Source organism: Pan troglodytes, chromosome 2, assembly GCF_028858775.2.
Source record: "Pan troglodytes isolate AG18354 chromosome 2, NHGRI_mPanTro3-v2.0_pri, whole genome shotgun sequence".
NCBI lineage: Eukaryota > Metazoa > Chordata > Mammalia > Primates > Hominidae > Pan > Pan troglodytes.
This window is the reverse complement of record NC_086015.1, coordinates 6364136-6377638: the sequence shown is the minus strand read 5'-3', so window position 1 is coordinate 6377638 and position 13503 is coordinate 6364136. Positions and strand designations below refer to the sequence as shown.

General features: G+C 36.5%; 1 protein-coding gene across 3 annotated transcripts in view; it reads right to left on the bottom strand.

Annotated features, from left to right (window-relative positions):
- Positions 1–13503, bottom strand: part of CNTN4 (contactin 4) — a 959696-nt gene that overhangs the window by 716056 nt on the left and 230137 nt on the right. For all 3 annotated transcript variants that reach the window (XM_009444763.4, XM_009444772.4, XM_009444765.4), the window contains exon 2: positions 8580–8635. The gene's annotated coding sequence lies outside the window, so the exon portion shown is untranslated. The remainder of the gene's footprint in view (positions 1–8579; positions 8636–13503) is intronic.

The window sequence follows — 13503 nt, the reverse complement described above, 5'->3', positions numbered from 1 at the left end:
AATTTTTTTAAAAATGAACATTTGGAGTAGCCGTGCAGTGCTTTTCATAAATATTACAGTTCTCCTTTGTTTCCAGGTGCATATTAAGATTGTATTTCCTGGCCGGGCATGGTGGCTCACGCTTGTAATTCCAGCACTTTGGGAGGCCGAGGTGGGTGGATCACCTGAGGTCAGGAGTTTGAGACCAGCCTGGCCAACATGGTGAAACCCTGTCTCTACTAGAAATACAAAAATTAGCTGGGTGTGATGATGGGCACCTGTAATCCCAGTTACTCCGGAGGCTGAGGCAGGAGAATCACTTGAACTCGGGAGGCGGAACTTGCAGTGAGCTGAGATCTTGCCACTGCACTCCAGACTGGACGACAGCGAGATTATGTCTCCAAAAAAAAAAAAAAGATTGTATTTCCTTATAGCCTTTGGAGTCATCCATTGGCTTCTTTTGCTAGTGGAATATGAGGAAAAATGACGTGTGGCAATTCCGGGAGGAAGCTTTCTGAGCCAGTTTATGATTCCACAGGTTCTCTTCATTTTGCCTTCGCATTCCCAGATGGTGCCTCCATCAAGACAGAGCTCCCCTGTTAACTTTCATTGAGAATGTTGCATGAGAGAGAAATCAACTTTTCTTGTTTTAACCCATGACACTTGGGGCTGTTTGCTAATGCAGCACGAACTAGCCATCCTGATGATACAAAAGTTAAGTAGCAGAATAGACACTGATGAACAACAAATTTAAAAACTGAAGGACTCCAGAGGAATTTTCTTATAATGCAAAATGAAGACATGAAGAAAAATGTGAAAGGCTAGCTAGGAGTTATGGATAGGAGAAATAAATGGTCCAAATATATTTAAGAATGCAGAAAAGAGACAATAAAAATAATTTTAGAAATACCAATATTCACATAAATAATAAATGAGAATTTTCTACAACTGGAAAAAAGTGTGTCCTGAGGTTGGAAAACAGAATAGCGTAAGAGAAAAACTAAACAAAAATGCATACTTGGACTTATCATTGTGAAACTGCAGAACTCCAAATGTAAGAAATATCTTAAAAGTGAGCAGGAAAAAAAAAGACAGATCACATACATAAGCATATCAATTTGACTAACAGCAGATTTCATTATCTGTAGTAATAAAGGATAGAAAACAATACAACAATATCTTTATGGTATTGAGGGGAAAATACCATTAACTAAGAATTCCAATCCTAGCTTAACATTATTCAAAAATAACAGCAAAAGAAAAATATTTAGTGATACAAAAAAATTAGAGAGTTTACCATTAAAAGAAGCTACTAAAAATTTAATAGGAACTTTTGAGCAAAAGGAAGTGGGATGCTGGAAGCAATGATAAGAAATAAACTGGTCAGTATATAAGAAAATCTATGTAAGTTAAAACCTGAATGTATTAAATATAATAATAATTCCTAAGAGGAAGAAAAAGTTGAGCTAAAATAATATGCATAGAAAATAACTTGGAACTTTGAGTGATACAATTTGAGTTAAAGAATTTTAGGTTTTATTTGGGAACATTAAATTTGACTTTGCTAAGGTTAAAATTTGGCAGAGCACACTAAAAATGAAAACAGTGAAACGTCCGAAATAATAAGAAATTAATGGAATTAAGAAAACCAGTTAATTTAGAAGAAGGTGGAGAAACATTTAGAAACAAAAAACCTGACACAAAGTAAGGTGATGGAAAGAATGTTAAAAATATTTCAGGAATCAAAATAAGTGCAAAAAAATTCAATTCCCTTAGTAAAAAAGAAGGGGGGAAAATTCACACTGAAAAAATCCAACTACACGCTGCTGAAAGGAGATACACCTAAACTAAACATAAAGGTTGAACACAAATTAGAAAGGAAATCTCAGGCAAATTTAATTTAAATGAAGTAATATTTTGTCAACAAGCATTATCAGGAATAAAAAGAGGATCACGCCATAATGGTCAAAGGATTAATTCGTCAAATTTATAGAAACTCGGTGCCCACTCATCAGTAGCCTATCAGAGGGTCACACAATAAATTAGTTGTGGTGCGGAACTATAACCTCTGCTTCTCGATCATAATATTCTCTTCCTTTCTTTTACAGTACTTAGCACAATATGTATTTTTTCTACTTGTATGTTATCAGTCCCCCTATTAGACAGCAAACTCAAAATTCCAGAGGATATACATATATTATTTGGCACCATATCACCTGGTCCTAATACATGTTCTGGCATGTACTTAGCTTCCCAAAAATAGTTGTTGGGAGAACAAATGACACCCATGCTCCTGATATTCCAGCCATTCAACATAGCATAATCCTTTCCAGTAACCATAAGGAAAAGCATAAAACATCACTTGGATCAAATGGAGCAATTCATATACATATTTTTCCATACTTAAGATTAAAAATTTCTGCTTAACATTACAGCTTATAAAATACTTCACAGAATAACACAATTATCCCTTATATTTCCAGATGATAATTTTCATTTCAATTTCCAAAAACAAAGTTTTTTAAAAAGAATCTCTAAAATGTGTCTGAAAGGATAAAAAAAATCATAAAAATGATAGACAATTGAATCACACATTTTCAGGCAATGGCTTATTTTCTTATTGGCAGCAGCTTAAATTGTATTCAGAAGCATATGCATGGAACATTTTAATATAAGGCCACAGGGATGTGTTCTCTTAGTTCTAACATCTCACTTACAGCATGTTAATACTCCTCTCTCAGCACAGGTAATGTTACCTCTGCCAGGGAAAGCTCTGTCAACTACCAAGAGAAACACAGAAAGAATAAAAATCATGTTTCTCTGTCAACTATTTCCCTGACATCAAAAGTCCCTCAGGGGCTGATTAAATTCATTAAGTGCTAACAGAAATTCTAGCCATTCTTTTCTTTCTGGCTAAGATGCCAGGAAGAGAAAAGCCAACCCTGGAACAGTTGAACTGCCAAAAATCTAATGTGATAGCCTAATATTTACAACCAAATAATACTAATTATAAAAGTATCAATTATGGAGGGTCTATTTCCTAACTGGAACCACAGTAGGTTCATGATATCTATTTTTCCTAAGCTAACAAAAGAGCTAATCAGTACCCTTATTTTACATTTTGAGAAATATGAGAGAGGTAGTCAGTAAAATATTTAGAATACAAACTCATTCCTGTCTGACCCCATCATTCAGAATCTCAGCATGAAACCATGAATCCTGATGTTTAAATTTTTTTCCTGGGCCAGGCACCGTGGCTCACGCTTGTAATCCCAGCACTTTGGGAGGCTGAAGCGGGTGGATCATGAGGTCAGGAGTTTGAGAGTAGCCTGGCCAACACAGTGAAACCCCATCTCTACTAAAAATACAAAAATTAGCCGGGTGTGGTGGCAGACGCCTGTAATCCCAGCTATTCACGAGGCTGGGGCAGGAGAACTGCTTGAACCCAGGAGGTAGAGGTTGCAGTGAGCCGAGATCACACCACTGCACTCCAGCCTGGGCAACAGAGCTAGACGCCATCTAAAAAAAAAAAAAAAAATTTGACCTGGCCTTTGGCCTTGGCAGTCAGGTCAGACAGGACTCTCAGGAAGGCAGTGTGTGGATTTGAATGACAATCTGCTCATTTTGTTATATCACTGATATAGTTTGGATGTTTGTCCACTCCACATGTCGTGTCGAAATCTGACCCCTAGATTGCAGGTGGGGCCTAGTGCGAGGTGTTTGGGCCATGGGGGGAGGACTGTTCATGAATGACCTGGTGCCATTCCTTGGGTGATGAGTAAATTCCTGCTGTATTAGTTCATGCAAGAGCTGTTTGTTTTTAAAAGAGATTGGCCTCTCTCTTGCTCCCTCTCTGACCTGGTGGCATGCCTGCTGCCCCTTTGCCCTCTGTCATAATTGTAAGTTTCCTGAGGCTGTCACCACACACAGATGCTGGTGCCATGCTTCTTGTACAGCTGGAAGAACCATGAGCCAAGTAAACCTCTTTCCTTGTAAATAACCCAGCCTCAAGTATTCCTTTTCAGCAATGCAAAAAAGACTGAGAATGTCACCATAGCTATGTTACCAGTGGAGGGTCTTCACTATGAATTGTCCAGGTTCTTGGCATTTTGAACAAAGAATAGGACAAAACACACAAAGCAACAAAAGAATGAAGTAATGAAAGCACAGGTTTATTGAAATGAAAGTGTACTCCACATAGTGGGAGCAATCTTGAGCAAGTGGCTCAAGAGCACTGGTTACAGAATTTTCTGGGGTTTACCCTCTAGAGGTTTCCCATTGGTTACTTAGTTACACTATGTAAATGAAGGAGTGACCCACGACCAGTCTCATTGGTTGCAGAGAGTGACCAATAAGAGACTGAAGTGAAGTTACAAAGTTATACCCTATGCAAACGTCTGATTGGTTGCAGGAGGGGGCAAATTAGAGGCTGAAGTGAACTTACAAAGTTACACATGAAGACTTGGCCCGTGACCAGTGTGACTGGTTGCAGCAGAGAACCAATCAGACGTACTTTCCACTTTTCATCGGGAATGCAGTACAAAGGGAGTAGCTTCTCATCCTTTTGTTAATTGGTTGTGGGGAGGTGGGGTTTTCCTTTTGATTCAGTTGTAGGAAGTCAGTGCAAATTGCCCTTAGGTTTACCCTGCCTCCAGACCCTATTCTCCTGCCTCAGCTGAAGATGAAATTTTGTCTTCCTAAAACATATATTTCCTTATTAGTTTATTGAGATGTAATTCACATACCACAAAATTCACCACTCACTGCACAATTTAGTGGTTTTTAGTGTATTCACAAGGCTTTACAGCCATCACTACTCTCTAATTCCAAAACATTTTCATCACCTCCAAAAAGAAATCCTAGCAGTCAGTCACTGCCCGCTTGCATCTCTCCTTAGTTTCTGGAAACTATTAATCTACTTTCTGTCTCTATAGTTTTGCCTATTCTAGGTATTTCTTATACATGTATATTAGTCCATTCTCATGCTGCTAAAATAGACATACCTGAGACTGAGTAATTTATAAAGGAAAGAGGTTTAATTGACTCACACTTCAGCATGACTGGGGAGGCCTCAGGAAACTTAAAATCATGGTGGAAGGAGAAGCCAACAAAGTCCTTCTTCACGTGGCAGCAGGAAGAATAGTGAGAGTGAAGTGAGGGGAAAGACCCTTCTAAAACTATCAGATCTCATGAGAACTCACTCACTGTTACAAGAACAGCATGAGGGTCACTGCCCCCTTGATTCATTTACCTCCCACCGGCTCCCTCCCACGACAGGTGGGGATTATGGGAACTACAAGATGAGATTTGGGTGGGGACACAGCCAAACCATATCAACATGGAATCATATAATATATGACCTTTGGTGTCAGGCTTGTTTTATTTATAATATTTTCAAGGTTTATCCCAGTTGTTGCATGTATCAGTACTTCATATTGCTAATGTACCCTAACAAAAGATGAACATTTTTGTACCAATCCAGAAAAAGAAGAATGTAACTGTCTTCTTCTATTTTCCCTATGAGTGCAGTTTAGACTAAATTTTCTAGCATTAATAAAGTAACCTAACATGACCCAAGCCTATGAAGAAGATCACAGTCTCCATTTTACAGATGGGTAAAAAAAAAGAGGTCAGATAGATTATCTGTTCAAATATTAGATGCAGGAATTCAAGTACAGAGCTTTGAAAACAAAGCCAAAATTATTTTTACTTAGTTGATGGATATATAATAAGAACACCTAAATGGCCCATTCAACCACTGACACTTCTTTGTTCAGACATTTAGAAGCAAAGCTAAGCCTCCACATTATATCAATCCATGTATCTTTGGGTAGCTAAGGATATTAAACTCAAGTGTCTACTGGGGCTAGATAGATAGCAAATGGCATGGTGTGACGAACTGGAGAGGGCATTGGAAGGCTGCTATTGTTCAGCTAAGCCCTCTTTGTCATCTGGAAATGCATTGTCCAGGATAGAAAGTTATTATGATTTCTTTTAGGAGAATTTAAACAATCATTTTATGTAAAATCTCCAAATTTTTAAGTGCTGGCAACAAGTTAAACTTTATTTTTATTTTTGAAATTACTATGTTAAAAAGAGCTATTATGTAAATCAAATTAACTGTTTTGGGGATATTCTGTCTCACAGACTACAACTTTTACAATCTGTGGTAGAGGAAGAAGGGCCAGGGTGGCACCAGAGGGTGCCTGGGCCCTCTTTGAGTAGAGTCCAAGGGGCATCATTAAAATGAGAGGAAACCTACCTCCTGCCTTTCAGTCCAAATTCTGGAAAGTTTCAACAACTTAAATTTTAAGAGAGGAAATAGAATAGAGAAGATGTCATTAAATCTTTCATTCTGTCCATGGATAGTTATGGAAGACATCATCTGTGCATGCACTGCTAGGTTCTTGGAATACCAAGAAGAACAAGAAGATGCAATCCCTGGCTTCAGAAGTTCACAGTGGGAGGGTAAGATAATTAAGCTAGCAATTACAAGACAATGTGATTATCATATTGTTTACACTGATGTTGGCACAAGAGGGAAGCCTCACCCTAACAGGGATTTGAGTTCAGTATCTTCAGCTACACAAAGATATATGAATGAATAGGATCAAAGAAACCAGAGCAGTATTCATAAAGGAAACACACTTTCAAGTGGAATAAAAAGAGTTGATCAAAGATGGAAAGAAAGAATAGAATATTCCAAGGAAAAGGAACAGAATAAGTAAAAGCAAGGGAAAACACAGCACATCTAAACAAGCTTGAGGACACTCAGAATATCTTGGAATAATGTTGCTGCCTTAAGAAAGATGGTTCCTGCTGGAGGAGAGGGACCTTGTGGAGCAGCTTGCACTGACCTGTGAGCTGCGCTCAGACCAAGGAGCATACCCGGTCAATACTGCAGAGTCTGTTGCAGATCAGAAGACCCAAGCAGCTTATCCCATAGACTCATAGGAAATAATAAAGTTACTGTTTTTAGCCACTGAGTTTTGGGGTGGTTTGTTACAGAACAATAGCCAACTGGTTAAAAAACACCTTACTCAACCTTAGCTTATGAAAAATACCTGAAGAATCAAGTGAAATAAATTTCTGACACACTCTCTCTCTCTCTCTCTATACATATATATATGTGTGTGTATATATATATATAATTTATGACAAGGTCTTGCTCTGTCACCCAGGCTACAGTGCAGTGGTGCAATAACAACTCGTTGCAGCCTTGACCTCCCAGGCCCAAGTCATCCTTTCGCTTCAGCCTTCCCAGTAGTGGGACTACAGGCATGCACCACCATATCCGGCTAAATTTTCCTGTTTTTCATAGAGACAGGGTCTCACTGATGTCCAGGATTACTATTTTTTTTAACTGAGGGTGTTAAAAATCTGAGAATCAGAATTATATACTAATATTTTACCCAATGTTATCAAACCCTGTACTGAATAATTTTTATCTTGCTTGGGAGAAAAGCTGGCCATCAAGAGATAATTATTATATCATTAAAATAAACAGCATTTTATGTATACCAATGGAATGAGACCTTCCTCCACTCCATGTTATGATTATTTTCCCATAAATACCTTGTTAACAATAATTAACTTCAATTTCACTAGACTCTCTTTTTAGGCATACTGTTATGAGTGAATTAGATGTCCCTAAAAGATCTGTTGAAATCCTAATCTCCAAAATCTGTGAATGTGACTTTTTAAAAAGGATCTTTACAGATAAAAATCAAGTTAAGATGTGATCATATTGGATTAGCATGGACCCTAATTCAATGACTGGTATCTTCCTAAGAAGAAGAATATTTGGACACACATAGGGGAGACAGCCACGTGAACTGAAGATAGAGGCAGAGATTTGACTGATGCATCTAAAGCCAAGGAACACCAAACATTGCCAGCAACCACCAGAAGCTAGAGGAAGCAAAGAGATTCCTCCTTAAGAGCCTTCAAAGAGAGAGCATGTTCCTGCTGAGAGTTTCATTTCAAACTTGTAGATTCCACAACTGTGAGAGAATAAGTTTCCATTGTTTTAAGCCACCAGTTACTTTATTGGATCAGCATCAGGAAAGTAAAACATAACCATTTTACTGTTTTACATCGATATATTTTATTAAGGAAAAAATTTGCATACATTGTAGACAGTGAGTTACATTTCTCATGTTTTATCCCTTCAAAAGCTTCAACTTTTAAGATCTGAGTATTTATAGGACTGCGTTAACTTAATATTTGTGTTGGTTTGACTGCTAAAACATCCTCTCCTATGAAACCATTTGGCAAAAGTACAACAACTTTATTCCCAATATACACTTTCTATGATTACAAATTCTAAAATTTTTGAATTATCAAATTAATCTAAACTACAGAAAACCTACCTTAAGTATCTTCTCCACAGAGAAATGGAAATAGTCTCTATTTCTTAGTTTCAGGCTTTAATTTATGTAACTTCACTACTTTCATTAATTTCAACATTCATAAAAACATCAAAAACAATCTCAAGCTATCACTCTGTAAGGGAAGGTTTTCAATGTTTCCATAGAAACTAAGGATGCTAATCAAGGTGAACTGCACATAAGGAAAATCTTCCCTTGTGGGAAGCTTACCTTTTAGGGAAGCTCTTGAAGACACATGCTGTGGAGTTACTCTATGTCAATGATTCCTAGAACAAAAAGAAAAAATACACAAATAAATACATTTTTTCAAGCATAGATAGGCTTATGTGTAGGTGATGCTTACCTGTAATCTTCCCAGTCTAAAATTAAATCAGATTGGATTAGGACAAAGTAAAAATTAAATACATTTGGTATAGATTTCCAGCTTAATAGAGTTGTGTAGATTAGGATCCAGGATCCATGCTCCGCCTTGCCTCCCACGAGCTGAGTGACTTTTGAGAAGGCCATCACCACTCTCTCTTTCCCTTGTTAGTATGATGGCTCTAGGAGCCTGCAATATTTTATGGCATTCAGATTCAATAAAAGAGACCATTTCTTAAGAGGGTACATTAAAAGGATTTTAAAATAATAAAAATGGAGCAATAAATGGAGACATCATTGTTTTTGTTAGGTATATGAATACATAAAATGAGGGTACCTAACAAAAACAAACACTCTTCACATAAATTGTACATTCTCTTAAAGCTACCGACCTAAACTTTAATTGTGAAATAATTTTTGCCTCAGAATATTTTTCCCTGAAGAACTAAATTTATTTTCCCTATAAATATATATATAAATACACACACACTTAATTTTACGTAGAATAAAGGTATATATTTATGTTTTCATGTTTATTCATATGTGTATCCTCTAACCAAGTTTCTGCTATAGATCACTTCTTTGTAAAATAACTGTCTTATAGTTTTAATAACTGAAAATAAAATTTTATGTAGATATATATAATATAGATTAGCTAATCAGAAATATCTTTAATCATACTATTCTACTCTGGCTTATTCTTAAATATAACATAATTGATTGGGATAAAAATGTTATAGTTTCTTGATTAGCCATAAATACATGATCTTTTCTTAAGTGTATGCCTTCTCTGGCTGAATTGCAAAATAATTCATCTCTATATTAAATACCTAACTACCTTTACTCTCAGGATAATATCGATAACAACCAGAAGGTGGAGACTAAACAGGTATTCTTCATATTGCTAATATATTCAGAAATGTAAAATAATCCCTGACCTTTCTCATATACCCCCAAAACAAATACAATTTCATAAATGATGACATGTGTAAGAAAATGTTTCCTATGGATTATGAAAAATTATATATTCACATTAATTCTGAATCACAGATACATCACCATCTGTTTGGTTTTAATATGGTCAGTTACCAGCTGTATATACATTAGTCAGCCACAAAAGTTTAGTATGTATCTAAACACCTATCTTTCTTACATTAAGGACAGCAACTGATGTAAAACTAAAGCTCTATTTACAGCTATTGGCACCATTTGCAACTCCAGCCTACCTATCAATAACAATTAAAATTATAATAATCCTACAGACATTGGTCAAAGTTTTTTGTTTTTTCAAATATTACTAAAAATTTGTCATATATATTTTTTCTTCTTCACAGAAAGAAGGTAGAGATTACATTTACCCTATCAAGTGGAATAATACCTGAAATGAAAACTTAATTTTATTCATTAAAATAATTATGTTGTTCTTGTTTGAGAACATAAGCTCCGGGATAAATTTCTTAGGATGGGATATTGGTTCAATTTATTACTAATCATGTGATCTTGAACAATTCTTTAATTGATATAATCCTCAATTCTATTTTTAAAGTGGGGACAATAACAGTATTCATCCTCAAAGGATTATTTCAATCCTCAAATTAATAATTAAATTACATAATGCAGACTAGCTATTCAGTTTAGCCACTAGATATAGTATCCACTAGTAGCAGTAACATTGGCAAGAGATTCTCATACATTATGGATAGTTTCATGCATGGTGACTGTACACACAAAAAGCAGTATCAACACCACAAGAAAACATATGCTCCCAAATACTTGCCCATTATGGAAAACATTATTAAATTCACTCCTTTGATTTTTGTAATTGCGTCCAGAGGGAATCCTGGCCAAGAGAACTTATCTGTTGGGTGAACTAACATATCATGAATGCATTTATCAGGTCAGTTAGCTACCACGGAGCAAAGAGCAATGCCAAAGAGAATAGAAAGCAGGATGGAAAGGTAAGAAGAGTGAGGGGGAATATATGGGACTGACCCCAAGAAGGCCTCTGAAACAATATCTCCTTTGTAAAGAATGCATCCTACCTGTTGCTCCTGAAAAGACCAGCCCTATGTTCTACGTGATTCAACCTAATAGGCTACAGCTATTGAACCATCAATTAATACTTGACCCACATTAAGTCAACAAGATTCTCTCTCAGAGATTTTGAATTGCAACACTTGAGAGTTTGAGGCATGTAAAGTTGGAATTATTGTTAAAGAAGCCAGTCTTGAGAGAACCAGAAAAAGAAGACTTTAGAGAAAACCAGAGTTAGGATTACATACATCCTTACTCCTGATCCACATGAGAAACGAAGAACTGAAAATAGGGTAAAAGGTGAGGGGCAGCCACATTTCCTGACTTCCTAAGTCAAGTCCCCATGAGGTTAGGTTTTAGCTATAATTTTTTTATGCTTAGAAGACTATCATTTTGCCTGGCATATGGTTTCAACAACCCTTATTATGTGAGCTAGTTTAAGTTTCTGTATATTACAACTAAATGGTTACTAGTTAAGAAATCATAAGCCCACTGAAGCTAAGTTTTCTGTGAGTAATACAAAGTCCTGGCTTTGTGCCTGTAGAAATGAGGCAGACAAAGAAGTGAGCAATGAATACAAATAAGTCACAATGCTAACAACCTACAAATTTGTAAGGAAATTCCATATATAAAAATTCCTGGCTCATGAATATGAATCATAATCAACTGTTCCTTTACTATCATAGACCAATAGCTTTTACATTGACATTAATTTTTTTTATTCAAAAAGTATTTACCAGGAGAAAAGAAACAGACCAAGGTTCCTGATCTCCTGGGATTTGCTGTCAAAATAAAATTACTACTCTACTCTGCCACCTCCCCCACCCAAATAAACAACAAACATCATCAAAATGTATCTAAAACAGTAAGAGAATATTACTTTTGAAATAATCCTTTTAACAAAACCATAACCTTTCAGGACCGTAATGGATCTTGTGCTCCAGTTACACTCAGCACATGTTTTTAGCATGACACTCATCACAAAATGTTTACCACTGTTCGGCTTACCCCAAAGCACACATACCTTTTACTGTGGGAAAGTATGTACCTGTGTTGTCTTATTCTTCAGTCTGAAGGTGTACAGTCTAGTACAACCTGGTCTAACACAGGTGCTCCTTAAATGTATGCTCAATGATTGAGTGGATCCAACGTATAGTCTTAGTTATTATAAACTAAGGGTTACGCCAAAATAAGTTCCACTTCCACAGTGGATTTTCATAACTGATCTTAAAAGAAAATATCTAATGATGCCTCAGTTGATGTTGAGAAGTTGCTGATTATATAAGCAGGAATTATTTATTCACACCTCACTGGGAAAATGTTCAGTTGCTGTATTCTTGTTAGGGGAAAAAGTAGACATAGTTAAAACTTCCCATCTTAGGTTAGCCAGCATGAACAGAGATGATTCAAGTAGGTAGATATCCAATTTCATACCTTGAAAGAAGGTTAAAAAAAAAAAAAAACCCACAGAACTTTTTTCTGGGCCGCTTTTGTGCTGCTTTACAGGGGGAAAGAAACTGAATCTATTGCACTTGATTGGCTAATAGTCTCTCCCTAGAGGCGAATGCAAGGCAAGACGTTTCATTTTACCCATCTTCTTTAAGCTCAGCTTCCTTTCGAATAAAATGAGCCTAATGTATTCCTACCTTTAGCTGTTGTTCTGAGGCAAGACTGAGGTAATCCATGAGAACACTGCCCAGTTCATACTATGCAGAAAATAAATGCTAGCTATCATTATAATCATTTTTCTAATCATGAAAAATTCACTAAACTTTCCATGTTCAATCCATAACTTGTACCCGCTATCCTAAGTTAAAGTTTTTATTATAAACTAAATAAAATCACATGTGAAAATAGGCAGGAAATTAATACACAACCAGGTGAATAAATAGACGAATCTCCCTCTGCCCAGAAAGATTGGGTCCAATCTTTGAACGAATCAGCTGCTGTCAACATAAATGTACTCGCAATTTTACAACAAAGGGACCAGAAATCCATGAATGACTGCAGAGCTTCTCAGCTAATAGCAAATAGTTAGATGCAGCAGCTGGCAAGGCCTAGGTCAAAAAGGATGATTTTACCCTAGGGAACAAACAGTCCTGATCTAGACCCTTTCCAAATACCTCAAAACCAAAAGGTGAGTCGGTTATTTATTAAGAACAAAAACAACCCTTCCCAAGCGACAGGTAAGAGCATGAAAATAATTCTAATGAACGTGTTCAAAAACCCAGACGCGGCATCTCTAAAGCTTTCAATTCTCACAGACATAGCATGTAACATTAGGAGGGACGAAAGAGTGGTCTCTTTACTTTGCCTGTTAGAGTCAGCCCTGGATTTGTCTAACAATAAAGGTGTATGGATCACCATTGATTACAAGTCTCCTATAATTGCGCTTAGTCACTCTGTACATTATGCCTTTAAATAATCAGTGGATAAAATATAGGTTCTAAAGTCATATTTGAGTCTAAGCTTTACCACGTATTTGCTGCATGAACTCAACCAAGTTATATAACCTCTTGTAGTTTATTGTTATCATCTGTAAGACAGGGCCAAAATTATCTACCTTGAAAGGTTCTTCGAAAGATAAAATGGGCCAGGTGCCGTGGCTCATATCTGTAATCCCAGCAATTTGGGAGGCCGAAGGGGGCAGATCACTTGAGGTAAGAAGTTCAAGACCAGCCTGGCCAACATGATGAAACCCCATCTCTACTAAAAATACAAAAAATTAGCTAGATGTGGT